Source organism: Styela clava, chromosome 13 (assembly GCF_964204865.1).
Source record: "Styela clava chromosome 13, kaStyClav1.hap1.2, whole genome shotgun sequence".
Taxonomy (NCBI): domain Eukaryota; kingdom Metazoa; phylum Chordata; class Ascidiacea; order Stolidobranchia; family Styelidae; genus Styela; species Styela clava.
In genome coordinates, this window is record NC_135262.1 from 12,589,222 (window position 1) to 12,602,756 (window position 13,535).

General features: G+C 36.0%; 1 protein-coding gene and 1 long non-coding RNA gene across 3 annotated transcripts in view; both read left to right on the top strand.

The window, feature by feature from the left end:
• LOC120332918 (uncharacterized) overlaps positions 1–13,535 on the top strand; it is an 89,711-nt gene that overhangs the window by 5,374 nt on the left and 70,802 nt on the right. The window lies entirely within an intron of this gene.
• The window catches only part of LOC144431320 (uncharacterized), a 30,891-nt gene continuing 26,542 nt past the window's right edge, over positions 9,187–13,535 (top strand). For both annotated transcript variants that reach the window (XR_013479941.1, XR_013479942.1), the window contains exons 1-4: positions 9,187–9,225; positions 9,908–9,969; positions 11,084–11,202; positions 12,587–12,785. This is a non-coding gene — a long non-coding RNA (uncharacterized LOC144431320). The remainder of the gene's footprint in view (positions 9,226–9,907; positions 9,970–11,083; positions 11,203–12,586; positions 12,786–13,535) is intronic.

Below are 13,535 nucleotides of genomic sequence, written 5' to 3' on the forward strand. Positions count from 1 at the left end.
GCATGGTTTCAGAATCCAGTTTCATTTTTAAGATAAGGGAAAATCAATATGTAGATCAAAAATTGGTGCGCGTGTTTCGTGCCGAAATTTTAAAGAATTTAAAAACCAATTGAAAGATGCATTATCAGAAACTTAGAAAAGAGGGGCGATATTACATATTAGAAAATAACCTGAGTATCTTTAAGAGAGAATGTAAGAGTAAATTTATTTCTCATTTACTTTTAGTTTCACACCAATCGCTTATTCACTTCCTCATAAAGCATAAGGTACATGTATAGGTACATAAATTTTGAGTTTGAGAATTAGATACAGATGTTAAAAAAAGACATTCCTTGTCGATCACCAACATATTTTACCAGGCTCGCACCAATTTCGATTGTAGTTTTGTTGGCATACTCAGAATCAACACTCACTTAGAGGCCAGCTTACAATGCTATATCACTTATATTCATGAATGGTAATAGATAAACTTTTATAGTGCACAAGAGGGGTTTGGCTGATAATTAACTTTCCAATCATACCAACGGTTTGTGGATATTCTGCCAATATGTCTTTTTTCCGATATTTGCTGAACAACTTCTTTTTTCAGATCAACCATATGATTTTTCTTGCGATATTTACTAGTTTTATCCTCAACGAATTCTTCATTCTCCAAATACCACCTTTCCTTCCACATGTTTTTGAATGACTCCGAATTATCTTATATACTGTACAATGAAGCACATATTTCTTCAATCATTTATTGAACCGCTTTAACGTCTTTCATTTATTAAACCCTCAAAATGGAAGCAAAGCGCTTTGTTTTTTGTCTGTTTTCTTGTTAGCATCGTAATTCACCACATCTGCGATTAGGAAAACCACGCTAACGTTATTTGATCTAAAATGCATCTTCAGCAAAAAAATGATTTTGTTGATTTGGTTTGGGAAAATATAAGTAGTATTTGTTCCTGAAATTATGGCCTAACCCTAACGTTGTACACATACAATGTTTCGGTGTCCGCCATCTAGGTTCACATACTTCTGGAGTACTGAATGTTTCATATTCATTTATCGATATAGATAGGTACCAGTTTATGGGACGACGTCGCCGCTTTTTTGTTAGCTTTAAAGCAAAATATAAATAAGGTCGGCAATAGTCAAGCATGTTGTTAAGAATATGGAATATGTTGCCAAATCAAAAATTGTTATCATATGTATTATGAGTTAATTTTCTGATTGAGCAATGCTAGAATGTACAGAATTGATTGGTTTGAAAAACTTAATCTTTAATGCTCAAAACAAAAATTAATCGGGTGTCTATGAAACTAATGAATATTCGACATTATGATAGTTGTTCAATAAATTATATTCACCTTCAAGTAACGAATTGAACTTTGGCAACTTCATTCCCAAGTTGTGGCAAAAAGTGATTCATATCCAGGAGTTCAAATAAAACTATTAATATGCAACTTACTAAATATTAGCTGGCAGAACAAAACAACATAATAAAGTTTTTATATATGGTCCATTGAATTGATATATCAGCAAAACCCTGAAAAGAAACTCTGTAAACACTCCTAATAATATCACGAAAAGACTCTATTCTGTCACTCTGGAGAGGATTATTATGTTTGCTCCATATATTCTCATGGCTGCCATAATTAGATAGTGAGATACTTTGCACACTTGAAGTGATATCCCCACCAATTCGATTAATTATGGGAAATCCTTACCAAGTACGGTAAGGCGAGCAAGATCCGACTGAATTTATCCTTTATTTGAATCGATAACTAAAACCGACTTCTCATCGCTCCTGACTAAGCAGATACATACTATATATGACGTAATAGGTCCAGTCTGCAAGTTTGCACATTTAGGGTGAAATTTACCATAACAGTATTCCAAGTTCCAGATATGTTTCCAGCGAATTATTGGAATACAATACGATAGCGAGAAAAATTTCCTGTTAATCCTCAAAATCTTGTCAAAAGATAACCGGGTCTAAAAAGAGAAATCATGATATATATTTGTAGCCCCAACTTAGCAAAAACAACTACAAGATAGATAGCTGGGCCTAGAAACTGTCGACAAGAACCAGAATCACAAAAAGTTTCACACTCTTTGCTCCTAGAGAAAATAAAGTCCAAACTATTTGTGCGACAGCAAAATGTGGCCCAAATATTACCGTCGCCCAAGTACAGCGAAAATAACCCCGTGTTGTCGATCAAATCGATAAAATAGGAATACATATATATAAATTGCATATTTGCTATTTTACAACCGACCGTTATGAATATTTTCGATGGGTGCATTGGTTTCACCACGTGTCACCACGTGCTATTTTTGTCAGGTTTTGGCGTGATCGTTTCAAACTAATTCCATAAGAGGAGAAGGCTGAAGTATTAATCGCAGTTCATGTTATGGATTTTCCTCAAAATCGCATTAATATATGTAAAGTTCGACTGGTTTCTATTATAGTAGCACAAGATACTATTTACCTCTGGAAATAGGAAATGTGATAACAATGATTAGCGTATTGCAAACCATGTCGAGTCAATCAGTACATTTGTGATCATGACCATTCCAAAAAATTGTATTCGAAATTCAAGTAATGTGAAAATTGTGGTGTAGTGTACGAATTATATCAAGAAAGGCTAAAACATCATCAATTTACAACTTTACTCGAAGAATATAAATCAGTACATAGCCATATTTTTTTTTTATTCAGTTGTTAATCTTGGGGATAATACAGGGCTTGGCATTCAGTTCCCGAGATAAATATAGCGAGAAGTTTAGAGAAATTTACGTCTGCTACTCGTGTATGATGATTAGGGTGCTCGCCGCACATGAAGTTTGTGCATTCCTTCTATATGCAATCAGAGCAAAGTGTGTGTGTTTGTATAAGCAAATCTACTGAAAGCAAAGTTACGCGCATCACTCAAAAATATAGAACAATGATCTCTGAGCAAAGTTACAAGAGACAAATGAAGTTGAGCGAACTTCTGATACATTTTTGCACTTTTTAGCAAGGTTTCTAGTGCTTTTTGACGGTTTTTTATTGTTTTTACACGTTTTAACAAGATAATCACGGCGTAGAAATAAGAATTGTAATTGGTTAGGACTGCAACACAAAATAAAAACTTCATCACAAAACTTAGATTTTGAAATGTTTGTTTGTCGAATTCAAAATTTACCGCAATTGTAAAATTTGAATTATTTGTTTGCTGAATATGAAAATATTTATAAAACTTCGAATTCTAAACCTTTGTTTACCGAATATGAGATATAATCTTCACAGCTGTTTGCAAGTTCACTAAATGTTTCGTTTCTGCACTTGTTTCAGTCCTATACATCGTTCAAAAGAATATGAGACAAAATAAGCATATGGTTTGCCTTGAAGTGGTGGGATTGACGGTGTCGTAGCAATTGTGTTCATTAGACAGTGGGTAAAAATTTATAATTGAGTACGTTGTGAACAATCAAATGGCGATAAACAAGAGAGTTATGCTCAAATTTATGAGCACATAGCTCAACATAGTGGCAAAATTGTGATGACGTCATATCACACGAAGAAACGAATCCCATACGGCACACCGGGATACTTGAAATAAATGAAAGTAATAGCGTTCTAGCGAAAAGTTTAGTTTCAAATTGATTAGACCAGTAATCAAAGAGTTTTTTTCTGCTACAAAGAACAAGTACAACAACAACATAATAACAAAACGATCGTTATGTCCACTAACGTGTCCAATAATGCAGAATGCAGCCAGCCTTGCACAATGGATATGACGGCAAATAAATGACATGAAAGAGGAAACACTTAAAAGTTAGATATCAACCCTAGCGGTCTAGATTCACGTTGGATGGATCGTTTACAACGTAACGATTTGTATATGTGACGAATGAGAATGTAGTTATGATAAGTCTCCGCGGTCATTTTCTCACGGTGTTTTGTATTTCCACTCAGAACGAGGCTTCACGGAAACTGTAACTCTTACGTAAAAATCTGAAACTTGCGGCTTGGTAGGAATATACTGCTAGACCAAGCAGGTTTCGAACCTAAAATACTTAATTCACAACAGCCGTGTGTAGAGGCAGGGTGTGTGGTAACTACATATGCGTGTTATTTGGGTTTTTAAAAAACTTCGAAGTCTTCTCAAGATCCACTGCATATTTTAATCCGTCTCCTGTTCATTTTAATCGGTTCATATATTACTCGATTCCACACTTTTACGCTTTAAATTGAGCAACTTGACATTTGAAATGTCTATCTTCATTATCTCCACGTTTTAGCAACGGATAAAATTACTTATCTAGAATTAAAAAAAAAATCGGTGATTTGACAACTATTTTCATTTATAAGTTTACCGCAATACTTCCCACTGAAGTTAAACTTTAATTACTTATTGTATTTGAGATGTTTTTAACAACTGATTAATTTCAGCATTTCAACCCATTTTTCCTAAATGTGTGATAATTATGATAAAAATACATTCGGTTATTATCGATTGTTCGAGCAAATATTCATTTCATCTTAAAAGTATTTCGAGATATTAGGAGGAAGTAAAAATCTACCACGAAGGGTTAATTTATACTTTAAAAAGGATACCTAAGTTCATAATATGCACCATTTCTTACGGCGATGAACGAGATCCGTCAAAGATTTTAGGCTAGAGCGAAATGTTAACAGGAAAACATGTTTCTCACTTTGGAAAGACCGTTTGCAAACGCGATGACCACTACACTACGGAAAGACATCAGGGTCGGTTTCAAGCCGATTTCACGAACCACTGGTGTATATGTTTCCCTATATAGAAGTCTCCCAAGAGTATTGTTCATTTCAATATGACCCACCGGCGTATGCGTTTCTGTAATGTAGTGGTCATCACGTTCGCTTTACACGCAAACGGTCCGCATCGTTTAAAAATTGGTATTTATCTAGTTAGTGTTAGGAATGATTTGAAAATTGGAATTTCTTGCGCAATCTTTTTTTTTTTTTTTAATTTTGAGTGGTAGCGAGTGTGTTTATTTTTTTCCCTAAGATCCGAAATTTTGAAACAAACGATTTCATGGCATTTAAAGTTAGACACAAAGTGGTAAGGACGTCTTTTTCAATACTATTTTGCTCTATTCTAGAGCTATTCAGTGATATTTGGCCGTTTTGGGGCTTACTATCAGTTCATCCTCCAAAGACTTACGCTCAGCGGCACCTAGTCGCTACCCCTGCGCTACGGTGACTGACGAGGACACCGCCGTCAAAATATTACTTATAGGCAGATTTTCCTCGAGGCAAATTCGGTAATTAACATGCTGCGTTTGTTCGTGCGGTTATATATGTTTATTGTATATTATTACTAAAAGTTTGTAAGAAAGGGATAGGATTTACATATTGGTCCGGTGTATGTATGTATGTTTATTCGTCTCGTAAAAGCAATATAAAAGAATTAGTAATTATAAATACTGAATACAGTATGTATGCACAAGATCATACTGGCCTAAAACACGAATGTGCGTCATACATCCCTTTTGATATGTATAAATTATATTACGGTACATCAAATACGTATAGTATGGTCCTTTATACAGACAGTTGTGCAAGGAGGGTGGGTGGCTTTGGTAACAGAGGTAAGAGTGGAGTATCCAAAACTGTGTGTACAATGGAGTTTGTATAACAAAACAACATCTATATAAATACAGACACAACACAACATGAAACACACTGCATGTAAATATAGTAATAAGATTAAGAATTTGGATGTAAGTACAATACCATTGAGTGATGATACCACATATATACTATAAAACGGGGAAATGGCCAAGTTTAAAGGATGTGTACATATATGGTATGCACCACACAAGGGTGATAGTGTTGTGAGTGGTCTATGGCTGTTCTGGCAAAAATGTGACCCTTTGGTGCAATGTGATAATGTTATGTATCAAATTACTCACTCTTCTAAGGTATTTTCGATTTTTGGATTCTGCCAAAAGCGATGAAGTTTCAAAAAAAACAAATATGAAATTTAATAAGAAGCATTTCCACACACAATCCGGTGGGGGTGATGAAAGCCGAAATGACTGCATAATCAAACCTGAGTACCACGCCCTTTTGCCAGGTTACCAGTCCGTGTGGGTTATGCGATTGAAAATCGGTTATGCTGTCCAGTTAGTCAAGTTATCAAACATGGAATCATTTATTGATGCAACCCAGTGGTTTTGAATTTTTTTTTTTTTTGGTGAAGCATAATCCCAGTGGAACATTTAAGGGGCCCGAGGAATCCAATAGTGCGATAGTTCAGTTGTTTGAATAGTAGGCTACATATAGAAAATATAATACTGGAGACACAAAATTATATTTATGCAAGTGTCGTAAGTTTTATAATATTGGCGAATCTAAATGGATTACGAGTTGGATTGCGCGAGACCAACTTACTTTACTTCCAACATGTGGTCGACTATGTCGAGTATATCATGTATTTTTTTAGTCTTTCTTGGCAGTTTAGTGTGTTGGCCTGTAACTTTGCTCAGATATCGGTCTCCTGTATTTCTGCGTGAGTGCGCGTGATGTTACCAAGTTAGGCTTTTTCAGCTCATCCTCTCATTGGACACTGAGTGTACAAATGGATCTTTACAAGTCAGTGTATTATTTTTCCATTTCCAACTGGAGATCCAGAGTTCAGACCTCAGTCCAGTCGCGCTTATATGAAGATCCTACCCAAAGCGAAACCCATAAAGGCACAAGTAAGCTTTCCTCACTGCTTCAACTTGTAATGGGCCGGAATCTATTCTCTTGCGTACTTCCTTAGCTTGGAAAGTTAGTAGAGAGCCTTCAAATGATCAATGAAATTGTGCAAGATGATTAATGAAATCCATCAGTCGATGTTATGGTTGACACGAACCATCCAACTGAGCGAAGTCGGGCCAATTTTGCCAACCAGTAAAATTTAGGCTAGCCCTACTCGCGGCCAAAGTTAAGAAGTTGAGACGTTGAGCCCTAGTTTCGTGGAGCTGATGACTTTATGTAAATGTTTAATCTATGGCTGCAAAAATTATACATAATGAGATTTTTTCCTCCGGTAGTGGGAAAGCCTACAAGAAAAGATCTTTTTTATATGGCGTTCGCTTAGGGCTAAATTGGTCGCCATGTCAATCACGTCATCGTAAAGTTGTCGCCCAACTAACGACTGTTGAATATCGCGTCACCGTCGACCTAAAGCTGACAAACTTTTTGCGGGTGGTGGCATTTTCGTTAACCGTCGGCCTAGCTTTTTGATTGTCAAGTTCAATATCAAGTTTACAGCTTTTGGTTTTGCTGTAGGTAAACATGTATGCCTAAAGGATAATGGCAAAAGATCAACTTTTCTTCCTCCACCTTTGCCTGGTTACACTTTAAAATGCGGAAAAAATTACCTTTGTTTGCTAAACTCGATTCAGTGGATAAATAATAATAGATTGAGCAGATAAATAAAAGTACTTCATTGTTACGTAACATTAAAGGCACACACTACGTGATGAAAAGTAATCGACATAGAAAGGTGAAAATAATTTATTAATTCATATACCCAGCATTTAAATTATAAAACAAAACAAAAATATCCAATCATATTTTAGGTATTCGCGGCGCATTTAGCAACTCGCTGCATTGCATCATTTTTCTTTATCAATTTCATTTTTGGTGTTCCGCGAAGCGACCTAAAAAGTGCAAGTGTTTTGTGGCTTGGGGTAGGGGTGGCGGGAGGAAGCCGCCAGCAATCCTCTGGTACTAAATTATCCCCTACGGGATTTGAACCTGCGAATCTAAGCGGGGTAGTCTTAGGTTAGAAATCAAGCGCATTCCTAGGGCTTAGCACGATGCGCAACTCAACGCAAACGTAGTCAGCTGCAGTGCACTGGCTGACATAGATACTAAATACATTAAAATACGTGTATACCCTTCCGCTGGATGTTGAAATCTCAGGAATGTTCTTTACGGCCTTACATTCCTGTATCATGATCGTTCTTTACCAAGAGGTCTAATCTAGAGACAGATTCAAAGTGCTTCAAACGGACCTAAGGTCTCCGCGATCTATTCGTCTACTCAAAATGGCATTAATAAAATTTAAGCAGCAGCAAATACATCCGAGGTATTAAATAGAGTAATTTCAATTCACCCATCAATATTGATCGCTAAGTAACAATTTGTTTTTGTTACCTTCTTATTGTGGGGCTACGTCAATAACAGTCCACCTCTTCACGAGCTCCATAACACCAAATATTTGAATGGTCTCGAATAGTTGATCTATATATCATCAGTTGTTGTCGTCGGTATGCTCTTGTCTTGAGCAGTCAATTATTTACTTCACATAGAACCGTGATTAATCTTGTTGCTGATATTAGGTCTCCGCCGTTTGGTTTGGGCGAAGAAATTACTATATAGTAGGCATCGAAACAACGTCACAATATGACCTCCCTTTTAACGACATCGCCCGCACGTTATAGTAAGAAAACTTAAAAGTATTCTTGGCTATGCGCCAGTTAATGAGCTAAGATTTGTACGCCAATGCAGAGAATGCATTGATATAACGCTGAACCTGTACACGCCGTTATTCTTTCATTGAGTTGTAGGACGGTTACATTTTTGATGGCATTCACGTGCGCGTTTACACTCGACAAATGTAAACAGACAAATATAATGGAATTGCTGGATTCTTTGTACTAAGCTCCCGTCACTGATGCAAAAATGTGTGATCTGAGCTAAACACCCCTGTCAAGTTTTAAAATAAAAAATGAGTAATTATGCAGTTAGGGTTTTGGGTTAGAACGATTCGAAAATTTGAATTTCCGGCTGAATCTGCATCCCTCACCTTAACTGAATAAGTACTATTTTTATTTAATTCGAGCGTTGGCGGGGTGTTGTTTTGGGGCGGGGCTTGTTACAAAAGATCCTGAGAATATTACTGTGAACTAGGTATTATACTACGAATAAAGCAAATCCAACCGCCATTTGCATTCTGCAACTTTGAGATCATGCGTCAGAAGCGTGATCGGCTCTTAACGACAACCTGGAGTAATTAAAGTAATCAGGTAAAAACATTTGATTACCAACAATCAGATAGCTTTTTTCGTCAGATATTTTTGCGCGGGAAGCCACAAGCGACATCGCTTTCAGTCAGTCACAAATGTTAGTGATAGGATAAGATTTGAGTTTGTGTAGGATGTATGGATAAGCTGCCTGTTGGGTTAGGACAGCGAGTTCGAAACAATATTCAGGTGAGTTAAATGTTCTTTATACCCATTGTTTTCATTGCTATTATATTGCTTTCATTTTACTATTGTATAAGTGGTAAATTAGAGGTTTTCGGGCCTATACGGATTGGACTTATTAACTAATACAGAAGTCTAGATTGATGGATGATTCTCTTTTGCACCCAACTCACTAACAGCGGGTTCCATCGTTTTCTCACAAATAGGCCAAACTTAAAACCTATATGACAATACATAAGCTTATCATGAAGAAACTTAAACTTAATACACTGATCTACGTAACTACGCAAGCTGCATTCAACATGGTACGTTTAACATGAATGTAATGCATTACTTTCAAAACTTTTCTCAAATGTAGCGCAAAATCCATGGTTTAATAGAGATTCGCCATAGCCTTTTTACTTTAATATATTATTGTGTATAGATTGGATCTTTGTACAAAGACCCTACCAACGTTCAAAATAAGAGAATTAGTAATTATCCAGTTTAAGTTAGGAATGCAGATTGCACTGGAAATTCAAATTTTTAAATCCTTCCTGACCCCAAATGGATAATTACTAATATGCCATTTTAAAACGTGGCGGGAGCTTTGTGCAAAAGATCCGATGAATTCAGTCCCACTGTCCATTGATCATGCTAGCTACAGTTCTGCGACAATTTATTTATCAATATCTTAACTTTTTTTCAGATGAAGAAATATTGAAGGTTAAAGATTCAAAGACACGAACTAACGAACGAGGAATATTACAAGTAAATATTATTTGAACATTTTATTTGACTTCCGACGCCTATTGATTCCTGTATACCACTGTTTTTGTTTAAAATGCTAAAAAATTCGATGCGAGCGCACCGCGTCTCTGGTCTTGCGATCAGAATCAGCATTGTTATGCCACTTATCTGATCATGTGTTTTCTCTCGAAATTGTAAGATTTATATAAAAAAGTCAGACCCACGTTCTCGTTTAAAATGCTAAATAGTTCGATGCAAGCCAACATTGGGTGCTCCTGATGTATGCGCACCAAAATGTCGCATAACCTGAATCCTAACCAGGTACACAACCTGAGTTCAGGTTGTGCGCCATCTTGGTGCGCATACTTCAGGAGGTCCGAACATTGTCATGCCGCTTTTTTGATCCTGTGCATTCTATCGAAATTGTAAGATTTAGATTTTGCACAGGCTTTAATAATTGTGTTTCGAAGCAGAAGTCCAAAAAAGTACTATAAATATAGTATATATCCCCAGTTTGCGATCTCTACCGTGAACAATGTGATAATGCTACAAATTACTGATCAGAGGTAATTAATTAGTCATATACTCCATGAAAGAGTTAAATAAATTCATTGAGTATTTTATTGTTATTGTAATATTTGCAATTTGTGCAGTTTGAAGACTACACCTGATATGTTATAGAGTTTATATTTGAAATTTAATGTCAATCGCTGAATAAATTTTATTCGTCTATTCGTCTAAATTTTCTAAATTTTAAATTTTATGAAATTAAATGTCGAAATTTACCCGTTACGTATTTTATTAAAACTTACGTATATTTTTAGAAGAAAATATTCAGAAAAGAGTCTCACTTTAACAATACAAAATGAGGTACAATATGATACACTAACATATCATTTTAACTAAAGGATGTAATTTTGGTGAAATCAGCGACATAGTTGAAAATGACCTCAATTGAATTACATAGTTGGTTTTTTTGTATCTTTAGCATAAGCATAGCTTTGTAGTGTCTCTGTCAAATAACATTTGTGTGAATTAACTACCTGAAAATGGCATAGTTGGCTCCACGAAATTTAGTTTAATTCAAATTTAGAATTGGCTTACACAAAATCACGATCTATATATTGATTTTCAGCGTTTTAAAACACTGCTTGAAAGTCGACAGAACAATTTATCATTGCACCAAAAAAAATTCGTGAAGTGTCAGATTTTCATCACTGAGTGAGATGGAGGCCTATCAAGTCTGAAGAGCAAGTATGTAATCATATCATTTGAAATCTTTCAATTTACATGTCTATAAATAAATAATATGTTGTATTTTTTTTCGGGAAATCGACAGACAAATTATTACTTTTAATGTTTTGAGTATAATCGCGAAATTAACTATTCTGTACTACAAATTAACTATAGCAATATCCGGTGAATAATGGCGTAGTCAGTATAGCGCTGCACGTTCAGGGGCTAACTGCTGTGTTGTCCCATCTGCTGTTGTTTCGTTTAATCGTCCAAACCGAAAGACCAATTACTATCTTGTAATGTCAGTTTAGGTAAAGTTCATTGGGTCAGCATAAATAAAAGGCGTTTCATCGCAATAGGGCGTCACGTTGTGATTACTACAAACAGTGAATTTTTTTAAAGTGATACTATAAGTTAATCCAGCAGTGTATAACTGCAGAGATACTGAAAAGATTTGAACTATGCCTCCTTAAGTGCAATTCGGTTAAAACACACCCCAACTTAATAACCATGCAAATATTAAAACTTATTGTTTACCTTGTTGTTTATCATGGGGTGCCTATATACACACTAATATGCCTAATTTCCCTGAAATCGTAGTCCTGGCCTTTTTTATTAATCTGATGAGCGTTTTTGCCACAAATGATAATGGTAATCAGACTAATGTCTTAAATTTAAATGTAGCTCATCGTGACCTGCACGCTCTGGTAGTAAACAGTTGATGTTCCCAACTATACTTCAAACTGAAATCGCCCCAAATTTCCAATAATGATATTATAAGAGTGAGTCATACTAAGTTTATTAAGATAGCCGTTAATCTTACACCTTAAAGAACTCGTGTCCCAACTAAAATTTTCAAAAACAATACTGTGTAAATTATATTCAACCAAGTGTAAACTTTTTTTGGTCCATATCCCCTTGGTAAAAGTGCTAAGTATTCATATGTTCATGACTGTTTAAATTTAGAGACATGGAAATATATGTCATATTTTCCCTATTGTTGGTGCGGGTCACGTCGTGTTATGCCTAATCACGTGTGAAGAGCTGAATTCATATAAACTCTCGTTTATAATCTCTACTGAATGGTGTTAGTTGGATCGTTTATACGGCACACGCCGTCAATATGAGATATAGTAGTTTCAAAACTCTGGAATTCTTATTTTTTGGACACGTAGTGGACATAACGATCGTTTCAATATTATGTTGTTGTTGTTCTTGTTCTTGTTCTTGTTCTTTGACACGTTTTTAAAAAGTCGCTTTTCTCTTTGATTACTGGACTAATTGCTTTGAAATTTTCAGTGGTTGAAGATGAAATTTTTCTCCAGAAGGCTATTACTTTTATTTATTTCAAATATTTCTGTTAGCTCTGTAAGATTTGTTTTTGTTTGCTATGACGTCATAGGTTCTGCGGATATCGGACGCCATTTTGTGTCCAACGGACCATCTTGCAATTTCAATTCACGCTGTCACAAGACAGGACCTTCTAAAGATAGAGAAGTTCTGGTACCGTAACACAGCGCGGTGACACTGAACTAACTCGTAGCTGTCAAAAGCTTGAAAATCCATACAAATATGAAAAATAAAAAGATGAAACTTGGCAGGTGGGTAGAGTTGTGTTTCTTTTAACCATATTTGAAAGTTTCGCGTTTCTACATTTGAAGGAGGGGGAATAGGGGGTGTGCATTTCCGATACGTCGATAATATCTTTGTCAACCAATTGGCGGCCACCGTGTTTTCGTCTGTTTGATTGCTGTGATAGGGTGCTTTGTTTATAATTTAACGAGTTTTGTTCGAAATAACCGTGTTCTTGAAATATATGACGGTCAGAAATGCAATTAGAAGCCCAATGTTTTCACGCTGTCACAAGACCAACAATTGTCAACCAATTTGCGACCACCGTGTTTTGTCTGTTTGATTGCTGTATGGCTGCGTATGCGATAGTCTCGACGCAGCAGAAACGATGATTAAGGCTTGAAATCGGTCGCACACTGGTCGTTCGGTCGCAAATACATCTTTCCAGTGCCGTACTTTGGGGATTTGTATAGCGTTAACCCTTTGTCGTAGAAATTTAATACGAGGTTTAGCGTGTAGAATAAATGCCGCCAATGCACCCACGGTGAAAAAATTAACGGGTTAGATATATTGGTTTTTGTTTTATAGCGTTTTGAATGAAATTGTCCGCAGACTGGCTACACCACCCTAGGCCTGGTGAGTTGTCCGTGTAGTCGAATTGTCCAGCAGCCCTAAACGGCTATGACAGTCACTGTACCAAAAATTGTACCCCGATTCGGCTGGTGTTAAGTTGACGCATGTTATTTAGTAACGTTTTTATGTGAAATGTTTGACTGTGG